Source organism: Gorilla gorilla, chromosome 9 (genome assembly GCF_029281585.2).
Source record: "Gorilla gorilla gorilla isolate KB3781 chromosome 9, NHGRI_mGorGor1-v2.1_pri, whole genome shotgun sequence".
In the NCBI taxonomy this organism is placed as follows: domain Eukaryota; kingdom Metazoa; phylum Chordata; class Mammalia; order Primates; family Hominidae; genus Gorilla; species Gorilla gorilla.
In genome coordinates, this window is record NC_073233.2 from 11,887,880 (window position 1) to 11,905,270 (window position 17,391).

The following is a 17,391-nucleotide window of genomic DNA, read 5'->3' on the forward strand; positions in this document are numbered from 1 at the left end:
GATCAATAGCTTCTGTGTCCTGAAAACAAATTGTTTATAATGAACATGAGGAAATTGTGTGGTAATTCTTCCTCCACTGCTTCCTCGGGGCTGGTCCACCTCTTTCCCATATTCCAAGAAAAAACCTCTCATTGATATTAAGAGCAATGTTCATCACTTGAAGAAAGACTCTCAGACCCGATACTTCTGATACTAATCATCCAGTTACTCTAGAATCTTCTTCAAACTGCATAAACTGCTGTTCCCATTTTAATGACTGAGTTCTCCCTGGGTCAATGTAAGTTGCTGCTATATAAATATGAGTATAGAGAAAAGTAGTCTAACTACATGCAGGGATAGAAAGAAACTGAAAAATACTGGGTCACAGCTGGGAAAATGAGATAATTAACAATTACAGACTCCTAGTACATGCCAGTTTCTTGAAAAATATTATCTTATTTAGAACAACCTTCTGAGATATGTATTTTTATCCACCTCATTTTTTTTTTACAGAAACTGAAACTGAGACATAATCTTACCTAACATCTCACCTTTAGTAACTAGCAGAGCCAAGGTCATTAGATTCCGCAGCCACTACTCTTTCGTGTTGCTGTTACACCAGGTAACTGCTTCAACTCACTGTGAGATGCCAAGAATTCAGAAGCGGCGTGGATGTGTAGCAAAGGATGTAAAGAAACGGATCACTGGAACTGTAATTTGTCCCACACACTGACCCCCCCCCCAATTTCAACGACTGTTCTGATATCCCAGACACTACATAGAGAGACTTAAGGCTTGTAGGCCAGAATGTTCTCTGAGATTGTGATGTTTGATGCCTCCCATATGAATGAAATGAGAAGGGGTATGAGGCTCAATCTCAGTCCACCCTTAGGAATTAATGAGGAAATCTTGTTTAAGAATCAGAGAAAATTGGTTTGTGTGCTTTTTACAAATACAGAGACGACCTCTAGTGGAAGAAAAATACAATTTATATATTCTAAATCCTAGGTCAAGCTAAAAGCAAATAAACTTTATAACAGAAGCTAATATTTTTTGAAAACCTTTAATATACTACATGAGACCACTTTTGTAATTTTCTTAACAATTCTATGAGACAGGTAATAATATTATCCACATTTTAAGGATGCAGAGAAAAGTAATTTGTCAAAAGTCCCACAAGAAGGAAATGGTAGTGCTGGGAATCAGACCCACGAGTCTTTTCCTAGACTCCTCTATGTATAACCAAAATTATCTACAGAGTCTGTATGGCAAATAGCATGTATAATATCTGCATAGCAAAAGATACAAAATTAACCAATATATAGAAAACTAAAAATATAAAACAAGTTAACGACATCAAACCAAATACATCATTTATGCTTATAAATGTAGATTGCTGGAATTCCTCTATCAAAAAGCACAAAGATAAATAAAGTTTAAAAATTCAATTATATGTCACTTATATGAGTAAGATCTAAAACAAAATGATGCAGAAAGGATAAACAAGTGTGAATAAACAAGGATAAAAAGGATAGACGAGTGTGTTTCTGACAAATTTAAATGTGATGGAAGCAAGTCTAGCAAAATGGAAAGCATAAAAAGTAAAATTTAACTTAGAAAGCATTAAACAGGACAAAAGGTAGTTTGCACAGTTAAAAGGAACAAATGTTTATTAATACTACAAATAATTTGCCAGGCCCAGGAAACCAGACATGATGCTAAACCTTAGATATTCAGAAACACATATCAGTCTATTCTTAAGAGAACATTACCTGCTAAAGTCAACAGATTTGTAAAAGAAAATTTCAATGCAGAATGAAAGTCATAGGGAATTCAAAGATGCCTATGGAAACTGAGTGGAGAGGTATTATCAAAACCTGTAGCATCAGAGAAGATCTTGAGAAATAGGTGAAACAATGTGAGTCTTGAGGATGATGCAGATCACTCAAGAAGACAGAGAAAAAACATTTCAGGCGGAGAAAGCAACATATACAAAGGCTTAGAGGCATGAAGTTATGATATATTTTGGTAAATTTACATCATCTAGGTATATTTAGTGGAGTGCTGGGAAATGGGTAGCAGCCAATCAGTCAATAAAGATGTAAGCATGTAATAGGTACAGGAAACATAGTGTGTATAAGACAGATGCAATGCCTCTCCTGGTGGAGATAATTTATTGAGGAAGACAGACACTATTCAAATAAGCAGTAGGTTATATGTATAAGAATAATTATTACCTGCGATGTATGTTATGGAAATATATAGGTTATCATAAGAATCAATAACAAAGACGATTGGACCTGCAGGAGATAGGAAAGGATTCTTGGAGGAAGATATTGTAAAATGAGGTTGATTTTAACAAAAATATAATAAAATAAATAATACTTATTGAATTCTACCTGTAAGTCAATTGAATTTAGCCCTTCCTCCCTCCCAGAGAGGTAGGTCCCCCTTATTGTTTCCATATTACAGACAAGAAAAAAGATGATACACAGAAAGTATATCCAAATTTGTTCAGCTGTTAAGTGGAAAAGCCAAATTCCTAACAGGTAGTTTGACCTCAGATCTTTTCTTCGACTCCACTTTACACTATATTATTTTCAGTAGGCTAAAACGGAAGGGAAAGCATTTTATATAGAAAGAAAAGGGTGTATAAAGTCCCTCAGGTAAGAAGGAGCTAGATGTGGAAATAAGCTCCTTGAAAGCAGCAGGTACTTGGTGGTGGTGGTGGAGGTGGTTGTTATGTGTGTTTTAATATATGTGGCTCATATGCTAAAAATGAAAAGAAAAAGAGAAAGAAAGAGAGAGAGAGAAAGAAAGAAAGAGAGAAAGGGAGAGAGAGAGAAGAAGGAAGGAAGGAAGGAAGGAAGGAAGGAAGGAAGGAAGGAAGGAAGGAAGTCTAATGAAAACATCAAAATTATGAAAAATAGGAAACATTTTTAGCAGGCACCTAGCCTCTTCAAGAGACATTCATCTGGAAAGGTGGCATTCATCTGGATGCATTGGTTATGCCATAAACCCTAAGTATAACCAGCATAAAAGGATGCACCCTGTCCCAGTTTGCTATTCTTATATTTATGCATTTGTCCAACCACCATTTGTTGAGGCAGTCTACAGGACAGTATAGACGGTTAAGAGGAAAGAGCCGGAGGCCAGACACTCCTGGCTGCCATACACCAATTCCATCAGTTCTCTTTAGATGAAATTGGGAAATTTATTTAACCACTCCAAGATTCAGTTTCCTCATGTGTGTATGAAGATCTAAGCTACCTCACAAGGTTTGAGGATTGATTGCAATGTTATATGCAATGCACTTTGCACATTGTTTAGTACATTACATAGTGATCTTTTTTTAAGTTTTAATTTAATTTTGTATTTTATTCTACTGTGTAACAAGCACTGTGGATGCAGATATGACTAAGACTTTTTTTTTTAACTGTCCTCAAGGAGATCACGGATTAGTAGGGAAATACACACAGAAGGAGGCAATTCCACTGCAGAGTGACAAATAATATGTAACCTCAAAAAGCACAAGGATCTGTGTGGGCACAGAGAAGATACTATGCAATTAGGAAAGAGGGCAGGATGGTCAAGAATCTTATATTGGAGCTGTGTTTTGAAGGAAAAAGAGAAATTCTCAAGGCAAATGACGGGAATAGGGATATGCTAGGCAGAGAAGACATTATTTCAAATGTGAAGGATTAAGTGAGAATATTGTGAGATTTGGGGAATTGTATGCACCCTGATATGGACAGCACCCTAGATATGCTGAGACTGAGAGAAAAGAAGAGGAAGGTCAGGTGAGTTTGGAGAAGTAAACAAGAACTTGTACTTTCTGATTCGGAACTTGAATCTTATCCTGAAGACTAAGGGAGGGAGGGGGCTGATAGAAGATTTTACTTGGGAGTGTGACAGAATGAAATTGACATATTGAAAACTGCATTCTGGCTGCTGTGTAGACTTGCTGTTGGAATGAAGTAAGCTGCAATTGAAATGAAGTTTTAGAAACAGTAGAATGAGTTTGAGAATTTCCCTGTAGTCCAGGGAGAAATGATGATACATGCTAAAAGGGATGAATTAAATAATGCTTCCTCCAGGGCTGGAATTAGGGGAAATGCCTAGAGTGCAACATTTAAGGAACAAAGGACTCACTCTCAGGGTTTTAAGTGCTTCCTTTAATGTTGCATCCTAGGCACCTCTATGGGGCTCACTGCTCAGTACACAGACACTCAAGGTGTTATTGCCAGTTAAACAGAAAAGAAGTTTACTGTTTTCTTCTTTGCTCACTTGTCCCTGTGTGCTGTTTAGCTGGAGACAGGGGCAGGAAACAAGTCCCAGAGGTCACTCCACTGGGACTTTCTTAGGAGCCATAAATGCTCTCAGGCTCATCGTGTCTGCAGCGCAGTGGGAGTCTCCCATCTGTGGTTGAAGGAATGGATGGAAGTGTGTGAGCTAGATTGCACAGATAGCAAGCAGAACATTTCTGGTGAACTTGGACACACAGACACGTGGAAGTTACTGTAACCACCTAGACTGCAAGAAACTTTTCCTTTGTGGGCTAGCCAGTGGGCAGGAGTAAAGTCAGTAACTTTATTTCAGAGTGTAATTTTTGGCTACCTTTACCCAGGATTTCAAGTCTCTGAATCTGAATTTCCCCACAGGTCCCCTGCAACATTTCTCCAACTTTCAGCCTTCTTGTGCCCTTTCCCAGGAATAATGCCCACCTCTGTACCTTGCTCTCTGATTCTTCTCCAGTGACATCTTGCAGCTGTAATTATCTAATTCACCAAACCATGCATGATGAAAATGCCAGCATCCAGGGGCTCCTGAATGACACAGGCTTTTAATAGGGTCTATTCAAGAGGGGCTCTAGTCTTCTAACTCAAGGTAGGACTCCAGATCAGAGATGCTCCCAAGTAAGTGGTCTGGGGAATCAGTGCTCTTGATAGAGAAGACAGGGACCCTATGGGTACTTCTCAAATCTTATCCTCTGTGGGTAGCTAGATGTTGATCTAGACTTCTTGGTTGCTTGTCTATGAAGTCTGAGCTCACACACATAACTTCTTCCATTTTAAAAGCTTGAGACATCACATCAGAGATATTATTTGCCAAGGTGATCTTCGTGAATAGGCAAAATGCCTTGGCTCTTTAAGAAATATTAGGGAAATGTTTTAATATGGGATAAAGGACAATCACATATTGTTGTGCACACATTTCTATTCTTTGGTAAATGTAACTCCGTAATTGCTGCTATGCCAATTTATGGCACCAACCAATATTTCAAGTGATAGTAATCAATAGCAGACTGCCCAACTTATTTTTAAAAATCAAAGGACAACTCCAGGTGATTCATGAGCCTGGAGCTGGTCCAACAGAAAAAACTAGATTCTTAGTTATTCATTAGAAGATACTGAGTAAACTCCTCTAGAAGTTGGGGATATTAATTAAAGTGGTTCTAATGAAAGTCTAAAATTTTCATCACTCCCTTTAATAACAAAATGAATTCCATCAAATTACTGTCATATATTTGGTAATAGTAAAATAGTAAAATAATAAATTTCTATTAGAAAAATAGAAACTATCAGATAATTAAAAAAAGTAATATCACCTGTTAGTTTACTACTTAGATGTAACAATAGCTAATATTTCCATGTTTTCTCTACCAGACATCCTATCTATGCATGTATGTGTATATACATTATTGCTATTGTTCAACACATACAGGTGATACTGTGGAAAAGTGTTTAGCTTATTTTTTAATTTAGCAATAAATGGTAAATATTAGATGATATTTATTTTACATAAAAATAAACTACCTTTGTATATAAGTCAATCTCTCCTGATACTGGATAATTTGTTAATGAGAAAATTAGTTTTCTTTTTTTCTAACTTCTATTTTACGTTCAAGGGTACAAGTGCAGGTTTGTTACAGAGGTAAACTTGTGTCATGTGGGTTTGTTGTACAGATTATTTCCTCAACCAGATATTAAGCCTAGTACCCATTAGCTATTATTTTTCCCTCTCTCCACCCTCTGGTAGACCCCAGTGTGTGTTGTTCCTCTCTGTGTTCTCATCGTTTACCTCCCAATTATAAGTGAGAATATGTAATAACAGTATTTGGAGTTTTGTTCCTGTGTTAGTTTGCTAAGCATAATAGCCTCCAGTTCTATCCATGTCCCTGCAAAGAACATGATCTCATTCTTTATTATGGCTGCATAGCATTCCATGGTGTATATTTTCTTTATCCAATCGATTATTGAAGGACATTTAGGTTGATTTCATGGCTTTGCTATTGTGAATAGTGATGCAATAAACATACACATGCATGTGTCCCTATAATAGAACAATTTTTATTCCTTTGATATATACCCAGTGATGGCATTGCTGAGTCAAATGGTATTTCTGTCTTTAGGCCTTTGAGGAATCGCCACTGACTGAACTAATTTACACTCCCACCAACAGGGTGTAAGTGTTCCTTTTTCTCCACAACCTTGCCAGCATCTGTTATTTCTTGACTTTTTAATAAAAGCCATTCTGACTGGTGTTAGATGGTGTCTTATTGTGGTTTTGATTTGCACTTCGCTAATGATCAATAATTTTCTTTTTAATGAACATAATTAGCTATTTAAAATAATGGCTGGGTTGGGGATTTATTTTTCTTCTTTAGAGAGTATTTCATTATATGGCCCCTTTTCAGGGATAAAACCCATTTAGCATGGGTGTGGTTGCACAAAAATTACTGGGAGGGAAGATTTGAAAAAAGTCAATCACACTATGCTCCTTAAAGAAAAAAAAAAAAATTGCCAGGCGCGGTGGCTCACGCCTGTAATCCCAGCACTTTGGGAGGCCGAGGCGGGCAGATCACGATGTCAGGAGATCGAGACCATCCTGGCTAACACGGTGAAACCCCGTCTCTACTAACTATACAAAAAATTAGCCGGGCATAGTGTCAGGCGCCTGTAGTCCCAGTTACTCAGGAGGCTGAGGCAGGAGAAAGGCGTGAACCCGGGAGGCGGAGCTTGCAGCGAGCCGCGAAAGCCTGGGCGACAGAGCGAGACTCCGTCTCAAAAAAAAAAAAAATTGGTTTACACTTTTCATTCAAATTCAGTTCTGCAGATATAAAGAAAACCGGAAACCTAATTTACTTGTGTTGGGGAAGGCAATAAATATTTTAACCATAATTCTGCTAGCCTAAAAAAATAAACCCCAAAACAAAACAAAAACCACTTGACGCCTGGATTTAATGCAGGGGCCTGGATGTGATTGTTAAGATCTTCTCCTACTACAGGAATATGAGTGTAATAAAGGTAAAACAAACAAACAAATTTGGTTCTGGCACACACACACACGAAACCTTTACATAATTAAAAACTAACAAAGAAATTATTAAATGTATTTTAAGTAAGAAGAGTTTAAATAAGTGGTTAATATACATATCCAATTATACTGACAACTTATATTTTGATAATTGCTCAAGCTGCTTACTTCTGACAGTGTTTCTTTAAAGTCATGAAGTTTAGATGTATTAACAAGTAAAACTGAAATACAAATAATAGTTTTGAAAAGTCTGGGTAGACTTTGGTTCAGAATCTCATCCTGCATTTCAGGAAAGATAATCATCTTGTGCCACTGCTGCAGCTCCACCCATTCTCAAATAGCAGCATCCCCAAGTGTACTCGTAGTTCTTAATAATGTAATAAAATATTTCAAAAAAATTCATTTTCAATTAATGGATACTCATTTACTATATAGAGAAACAGACAGCTATATTGTAGAACGATGGTTTTCATATATTATAATTCTATGTGAAGGATTTCTGTTTTGAAAGCTTTTGCATTCATTTTTCCCTTTCCTGCCCATGTTGATTTTTCTGTACATATTACAGATGATCAATAAATGCTTAATCAATTAATAGTTGATTAGGTAAATGTGTGTGCTAGATAACAGAATTGTTTAATTCAATAAGAAAAAACCTTTTGGTTTCTATTTTTTCTTGATATTCTTTATAAAAATTAATAATTTTCTCTCTTAAAATGTTTAGTTGCAGACTACAATTATTATTAAAGATTTTACAATTTTGGATGGTCATGATTTTAATTTTATGTCAATTTTATGAGAAAATAGTACTGGCTTCAGGATTTTCTTTTGAAGCATCTGTTTAAAATTATGTGATCTTATTTTAAATTTTTAGAATATTTCTCTTCAAGGCTGAATACTACACATATTTAGGTCAGTAGTTAACAAAACTGAGTAGGTAAGACTTGTTAACCTGAGTTCATTGAGGGTTAATAAATATATGCTAATTGATTATGACCAATTGACTCTCTACTTTCTTTCACATTAGACAGAAAAGTGGTGAAAGTTCCATACCATAATTCTGGCATGTCAGCTCCCAACCACTCCACTGCCAATCATGATATGTTTGTCCTCATTGGCGTTCCTGGCCTGAAGGAGCTGCACGTGTGGATCTCCATCCCCTTCTGGCTGATGTACCTGGTGGCTGTGTCAGGAAATGGTCTCCTTGTCTGTGTGGTGGCAGTGGAGCGCAGTCTTCATGAACCTATGTACCTCTTCCTCTCCATGCTGGCATTTTGGGATCTGATTCTATCCACATCCACAGTACCCAAAGCCTTGAGCATTTTCTGGTTTGATGAGGTGGACATCTCCTTTGGTGGCTGTGTCACTCAGCTCTTTTTTATGCATTTTGCCTTTGTAGCGGAGTCAGGCATTCTCTTGACCATGGCTTTCGACCGCTATGTGGCCATCTGCTACCCATTGAGGTATAGCACCATCCTTAGCCACAGTGTTATTGGCAAAATTGGGGGTGTCGTGGTGTTCAGGAGTTTTGCAACTGTCTTCTCCATCGTCTTCCTTGTGAAGCGTCTGCCCTTCTGCCGGACAAACATCATTGCCCACACCTTCTGTGAACACATGGGGCTGGCAAAGCTAGGTTGTTCTGAAATCACCATCAATATTTGGTATGGAATCTCTGTACCACTACTCAGTGTTACGTTAGATATGGTGACAATAGTCATCTCCTAGGGGCTCATTGTTCAAGCAGTCTTCAGGCTGCCCTCCCTTGGTGCTTGGACGAAAGCACTCAGCACCTGTGGTTCCCATGGCAGTGTCATCCTCATGTTCTGCCTTCCAGGAATTTTCACTGTCATTGCTCAGCGCTTTGCCTGAAAATTTCCCAAGTATGTCCACATCTTGCTGGCCAATCTCTGTGTTCTTGTTCCCCCCATGATGAACCCAGTTATCTATGGAGTAAAGACTAAACAGATTCAGAAAGGGGTGGCCCTTGTGTTTTCTCCAAAAGGAAAATGTTGCTGAGGGTGACTGGATCTTACTGTGGCTTTTTAAAGAGGAGGAGGAGGGTCCTATTAGATGATAAGAAACGTTTGCCATGTATTTTTTCATGAAATAGGGATGACCCAAATTATATAAGTCTCTTATTTCAAAGGGAAGTAGGTTCTCGAAGGTTTGTTATTCACAGAGATAAACATTATTATTTTAAATATCGATAGGTTTTTTTAGTATTTAATGACCACATAATATTTCTACTTCTACCAAACAAATGTAAAATCAATATATAACACCTCTCTAATATTTAAATTTTAGATATCTCTGTGTCCTCCCGAACAGCTATTATAAATACAATTAGAAATAGTGAACCCCCAAATTGGATAAAAATAGGGAAAACGTAGAGGCTTCCCCTTCTATCTAACTTTATTTGCAAACAAACGAGAATATCTGATAATACTAGATAGTGCCATTCACATATATGATATAATATTACAGTGTTATAAATATATGATTTGGGAGAAAAAAGATCACATAATTAGATCAATTATTTTTGAGATATAAACTGCCCTGAGTGCTGCGTGTTCTAAGAGAGTTTCCTAAGCATTAAGCATCCCCTCTTCTTTAACTCCTTAACATCTTTCTCACAGGGCTGTTTGAAAATCCAATGAGAAAGTGAATATTAAAGCGCTTTAGAAGTTATAAAATTGTATCACTTTTTTATAAATGTGCTGTGTCATTATTATTAGTGTGATTATGTTTCCTGGTATGAGGTTTCATTCTCATTATGGTCAAAAGTTAAATGCAGGCCAGGTGCAGTGGCTCACGCCTGTAATCCCAGCACTTTGGAAGGCCGAGGCGGGTAGATCACCTGAGGTCAGGAGTTCCAGACCAGCCTGGCCAACATGGTGAAACCTCATCTCTACTAGAAATACAAAAATTAGCTGGGCATGGTGACATGCACCTGTAGTGCCAGCTATTTGGGAGGCTGAGGCAGGAGAAATGCTCAAACCCGGGAGGCGGAGGTTGCAGTGAGCCCAGATCATGCCACTGCACTCCAGCCTAAGCCACAGAGCAAGACTCATTCTCAAAAATAAAAAAATAAAAATAAAAAGTTAAATGTAAAACAGCAAAAACCTTATCCTTTGTCTACAGCCAAGTCCTCCTATCACCCTCCTTCTTTCTTTTCCCACCAGGGATCACTTAGCTATGGTGAAGTGTCCTCCTGTAGCTTTTCCCTATCAGTTGACTCTGAATGGAGGATGACAACACACTATTCGGCTGCTCTATCTGCACTGCTACTATACCAAGTGGTGTGACTGGCTGATGCCTCTTTGCACCTCCCATCCTCCAGAAACCCCTGTAAGGATTTTCAAAGAAATTTTACCTTGCTCCAGAACTATGGGACCTCCTTCTTCTCAGTTGTCTGTTCAGACTCTTGGCATCTTGTAGGGTGTAGAGAAATTACTTTTGTGTTTGTCCTGTGTTGGGGATGTTTGGATTAATTTTGCCAAAAACTTGGGATGCTTGGCTAACAGCAAGCCTTGGAAATTGAATTTACAACTACATAGATATTGAGAGAACTCCAGAGGGATTTACCTAACTTCAGAAGTGTGGAGACATTTCTGGGTTGTGAAGCTTGTGAGAACGGTCTTATTTTTTTCTGGAATATTTATACCCTGGTAATGTCTAAGGAAACATTCTGGGAAGGAGGGAGGTATGTGTGTGGGGATGGGTCTAGGGAATAGTCTCTCTGGCTTTCGTGAGCAAAGAAAATATATATTTCTTCATTCTTTGCTTATGATGCGCGTATAGCATGCCATAGGACATTTGACCTGGCCTTCATTGCATTGTCTCAGGAGCAAGAATCAGCTGTGGGGGACCACACAGTTATTATTGTCTTTATAATTGAATAATAACAATGTATCTTGTCCAGAATAATTTGTGTGTTCCTTCAAGATGAAATTGATAAAATGAATCTTCAAAACACAATATAATTCAGTGCAAACTTCTAATGTAAATGATCTTCAACTTTCACATAATTCAACCCTGTATATTTTGAGTGACCATTGTCCCTATGCTAATTCCTGTCTCGTCTCTTCTTCCCACTCTCCTTTCTTCTTCACTCCCTATAGTAATACAAAGCTATATACTTAAAAAGTTATATCTAAATCACAATAAAATAATGTGTTATCAAACTACTCTCAAAAATACGATCAAGTTTAGGAATATGAAAGGTCATTGGGGTAAAACTAACCAAGGGGACATAAAAATCAGAGTTCAAAAGAAAAGAGCCAGTGAAGCGGTTGAAGCTCAAGTGCAGTCTTATAAGGCCTGCAGTCGTGGCCTGAGCCACACTCAGGCTTGTGAATTGGACTTCAAGAGGACTACAGCCAGTGGTAAGCTGATGAATGCTTAACAGCCAATTGTTGGGGCTTGATTGTAGAGCAGCTGATTGAGAAAATGTAGATATTTCCACTATAGCTGACTTCAAGCTACCAATTTGATGTTGACCTGCTTGCAAAAGTCCTGAAAGTTAACATGTGGCTCTCATGAGCCAGTGGGAGCAGCCTCCAGCACATGACTCTTGTGACTCTAGTTAGACCTGACACACTGGGATTAGAATGATATAACTCAAAAAGGATGTGATAATGAAGTCTCTGGGCTACAGAAATCCTGACTCATTCTGAGGTAGAATAGTGAGTAGGTAAGAACAAAAATTTTGGAATGAAATTGACTTATTTTCTATATATCATCATGTATTTCTTGCATAATAATGAGCATATTGTTTAACTTTTATTAAGGTAAGATTCACATGACATAAAATTCTCCACTTTAAAGTATGTACTTTAGTAGCTTTTAGTACATTTCTAATGTTGTGTAACCATCACCAAAGTCTAATTTCAGGCCTTTTTATCACCCCAAAAAGAAAACCCATATTCACTAACTAGTCACTCTCCACTTCCTTTTCCTGCATTAATGTACTTCCTGTCTCTACAAATGTATCTCTTCTAGACATTTAATGTAAATGAAATTATGCAACATGTCAGCCATTTGTGTCTGATTTCTTTCACTTAACATATTTTCAAGATTCATTCATATTTCAGCATGTATTGAAACTTTATTCCTTTTTGTGGCTGAATATATTTTATTGTATAATTATACCACATTCATCAGTTGATATACATTTTACTTATTTTTACTTCTATTTTTGCTACTATGAATAATGGTCTTATAAGCAACCATTTACAAGTTTTTATTTGAACACCTGTTTCAGTTCTCTTGGGTATATACCTAGGAGTAGAATTGCTAGGTCAAATGGTAATTTACATTTAACTTTTTGAGGAACACCCAAACTGTTTTCCATAGAGGCTGCACCATTTTACATTCCCACTACCAATGTATCAGGGTTCTAATTTCCCCTCATCCTCACTTGTTATTTTCCTTTTTATATACATATGAAATATATATATATGAAACATATCTATGAAATATATATATATCACTGTCCTAGTGGATGTGAAGTAGGACAAAGTATTTTATGCAAAAAGATTACAAAATCATTTCCTCTTTTCCTCCTTGTTAACCAAGTTCAAGCTAAGCTTCATTTTCCAAAGGGAATAGCATGTATAAAGGTCCAAGTGGAAAGAAAACATACTTTGTTTGAAAAACTAAAAGAACTATGGTATGATTGTAACATAAGGGCATGTAAGAGTAAGAGAAAAGAAGGAGGTTGGGGCTAGTGGACACCAGACAATGACTGGTTGGCATCGAAATACTATAAGAGGCTTTGAAAACATACACGTTAGGAAATTTGGATTGTATTCAAAGCAAATAGATCTACTGTTGAAGGATTTAAAGTAGAAGAGTGAGTCGATCTAGGTTAGAGTTTAGTAAGACCATGATATTTTCTGAGTAGCAAGTGGATGGGAGAGAAAAAAAGACTGGAGGTAGCAAATTCCTAAATTAGGGTATGGAAAACTTGGGAGAGAGAGACAATAGTGATCATATTTTAATGTGAAGTGTGTGGATAAATTCAAAGCATATGTAGAAAACATAATAAATAATAAACATATTTTTCAATAATTAAATAAAGAAAATAAATAAGAAAAATAGACTTTGACATGGAAAACCAGTTAAATTTTGTACTGTTTAGTAAGAGAGAATTCAAGATGATTTGTGGATCATGAAGCAAATAAGGAGAGAAAATGGTAATTTTTATTTGAACATGTTGATTTTGAAGTTTCAGTGGGAAATATAAGAGTAGACATCAAATAGGAAGTTGGCTGTAGAGGCATATAAGGAATTTGATGTACAGCTTTAGACTTGGTAATTTTCAGCATAAATATGCTTACTGAATTTATGAGCTTGCTACGTCTTAAACACACTGAGCCTCACAAGCCTATAAATTAATTTGTTTCTTTATTTGAAAAAGAGAAAATTGAAACAGGATGAAAGAACTAAAAGAAGTGTAAAAGTTTCTGCATTTATTTATGATTTGAAATAAGCAACACCTCATTTTAGGCCATTGAATGAGTGCTTCCCATATTTATGTTTTTGATGGTAGAAAATTAGAATGCCTCCATTTGATGCCTATTATTTTCTTGCAACTCGAATAATCCTTATCTCTCTTATCTCCTAATTCCTTTAATTGTACTGAGTTTCTCCAATAGCATTGAAATCTTAAAATTCATAAAAATTGGATCTCTCATTGGAAGACTTTCTGCTAGTGATTTACATAAGAATTCTTTTAAATTTTTCACAGCCCATTTATCCATATTCTCATCCTCATATCACTGCATCCCTTTAAGAAAGAATAAAAGTATGACCTTGTCTCCAATCTGCTTTGTTTTTACTCCATAATTATGGAATTGAGTACAGGAGGGATTGCCCTATAGAGGCCCACAAACATGATGTAAAAAGTGCAAGAGATACTTTGGCCAAAGTGATGAGTAAGGGCAGAAAGCATGGTTGGTGTGTAAAACATGAGAATGACACTGACATGAGAACCACAGGTGCTTAGGGCCTTCAGAAGGGCATCACTGGATGGAAGGTGGAAAACAGCATGAAGGGTGAGGGTGTAGGAAATATCAGTGAGGATCAGATCTGAGATAATAGTCATTACCAATATAATAAAGTCATACCAGATATTGATGGAGATATCAGCATAGGAAAGCAGGGCCACACCTATGTGCTCACAGTATGTGTTAGAATTAATGTGTGTTCTGCAGAAGGGCAAATGCTTCCCCAGGAAATCAATGGGCAAAATGTTATTAAACCTTCAATCAATGCTCACCACAATCTTGCCAAGTGTCGAGGTGTCAAGTCACTGGTGTATCTCAGAAGGAAACCGATGGTCATGTAATGATCAAATGCCAGACCCAACAAGATGGCCAAGTCCAGAAAAAAAGCTGAAGTGAAGTAGACCAAAAAAAAAAAAACCTGGTGAAGCATCCAGGAAATATTATTTTCTGAGCTTTCAGCTAGAATATCCCAAATGTTTTGGGGAAATATGTAATGCATAATATGAGGTTTGCAGTGGCCGGTATAGAGAGGAAGAAAAACATGGGTTTATGGAGGTGGTGTTCCACAGTGATAAGGTAGAGAAGGATGACATTCCCTGCGAGGGAGACAAGGTAACTGGTAAAGGAGAGAATTCCCATCCAGATGCAGAACCACTCCAGCCCTGGGATCCCCAACAGAATGAAGAGTCCTGGATTGAAGCTACTTAAATTCAATGTGGCCATCACGGTGATTGCCATTCGCTGAGGACAAAATGTCACATTTGATTCTGAGACTGACTGGCCTTGAATCCATTTAAGTCTTTTTTATAACTTGGATCCCAAACACTAAGAAAAACACAATCTATCTCTTGTCATAACCTTTACATCATTTATCAAAGGCTGACAAAAGGTATTAATTAAACCCACTGTTTCCTGCCTATAGCCATTACCATGACCACCTTGTTAGTATATCTGGACCATGTCCCACCAGACCCATAACCTGAGAGAATACTGGCCCTTTGTTGTCAACTAAAATTCCAAGACTGTTTTCCTCTGACTAATTCAGTCTGAAATTTCTCAAGGATGTAATCTGAGGGTTGACTATGACTCTTCCTCCTCCTTCAAACCCGGTATTTTATTTTCCTACTTCTGTGATTTTCTTTTGGAATCCCTCTTTTATCTGCCTACTCCATTTCTTCACCACTGCCTCACTTGAACCCATCCTGATTATTAATTGGAACTGTAGAATGAGAATGCTGATTCTTATTCTGGTTCTGTCAATATTTTGCAAACCTTTACCTAATTGTGCTACCTTATTGGTCCCTGAAAACAGGAAACTATCAAGTCACTCACAATCTTGTGTAAAAGCACATAACTATTGCCTTTATGCCTACAGAATACATTTTATTTCCCTGCTCAGCAGGCAATCTCTTTGCCGTATATATGGGTTCTACCTATGTGAATGTGTCTAAAACTCTCCCCTAAAGCATATCCATATAGGACTTCATATATTCTCCATCATTCTTACATCTCACTGCTTATATTTTACTCCAAAAGTGCAATCTTGCCTTCTCTCAATGTCTAAATTCTACCCATTATTTATGATTCTCGAAAGTGCTAATGTCCTCTGAAATCCTTCTCCAGGATTACTTAACCATGTTTTGAAAAGGACTGACATATCCGTGGGAATCCAGAAGTTCAGGTGCTTGTGAAGAGCTGTGAGGAGGCCCTATTCTCTCACCTGTTGCTCATCTTAATACTCTGCAAAAGCAGGAAATGGAGGCAAAGAAAGGCTTGCAAACGGCACTGCTGAGTGTTTAATGTGTGCCTCAAAATGCCAGTGAAGCCCTTCAGCAACCTGGGACATTGATTGTTCACAAATATTTAAGAAAATCTCTGTTCATTAGCTGACCACCAAGATAACTGAGTAGAAAATTCAGTGGCTGTCCATGACAAACAAGAAAACCCTTACAGAAATAGTCCAAAAAGTGACTTAAAAAAGAAAAACCTACAATAATTAGCAACAACAGCAAATCCTGGGAATGGAGGAGAATCTACTTTCCAGGGTTATCACTTTACATTGTTTAAATTTTCCAGTTTTAACAAAAAAATTATGAGACATTCAAAGATATAAGACATGTGATCTATACACGGGAAAAAGAAAAGTCAATAAAATCTGTCCCTGAAAAAACCCAGATGTTAGACTTATTATACAAAGACTAAATGAGCTGGCTTAAATATATTCAAAAAGCTAAAGGAAATCATGTCTATACAACTAAAGGAAAATATGAGAAAAACATCACACCAAATATTAAATATCAACAAACAATTTATAAAAAGAAGTCAAATAGACATTCTGGTGTTAAAATTTGGAAAAACTGAAGGGTGGCTGGCAAGATGGCCGAGTAGTAACAGCTCCGGTTTGCAGCTCCCAGCGAGATCAATGTAGAAGGTGGGTGATTTCTGCATTTCCAACTGAGGTACCCGGCTTATCTCATTGGAACTGGTTAGACAGTGGGTGCATCCCACACAGGGCAAACCGAAGCAGGGTGGGGCATCACCTCACCCAGGAAGCGCAAGGGGTTGGTGAACTCCCTCCCCTAGCCAAGGGAAGCCGTGAGGGACTGTGCCATGAGGAACAGTGCATTTCGCCCCAGATACTATGCTTTTCCCACAGTCTTCACAACCTGCAGACCAGGGGATTCCCTCGGGTGCCTACACCACCAGGGCCCTGGGTTTCAAGCACAAAACCGGGTGGCCGTTTGGGCAGACACTGAGCTAGTTGCAGGAAGATATGAAATGATATGAACAGACACTTCTCAAAAGAAGACATTTATGCAGCCAACACACATATGAAAAAAAGCTCATCAACCCTGGTCATTAGAGAAATGCAAATCAAAACTACCGTGAGATACCATCTCATGCCAGTTAGAATGGTGATCATTAAAAAGTCAGGATGCAGTGAGCCGAGATTGCGCCATTGCACTCCAGCCTGGGTGACAGAGCGAGACTCCGTCTCAAAAAAAAAAAAAAAAAAAAAGTCAGGAAACAACAGATGCTGGACAGGATGTGGAGAAATAGGAACACTTTTACACTGTTGGTGGGA

The 17,391-nt window shown here is 37.6% G+C and overlaps 1 pseudogene; it reads left to right on the forward strand.

Moving 5' to 3' along the window:
* The first annotated feature begins 8,361 nt into the window (after nt 1–8,361).
* Nucleotides 8,362–9,312, forward strand: LOC134759318 (olfactory receptor 52B2-like; annotated as a pseudogene).
* The last annotated feature ends 8,079 nt before the right edge of the window (nt 9,313–17,391 follow it).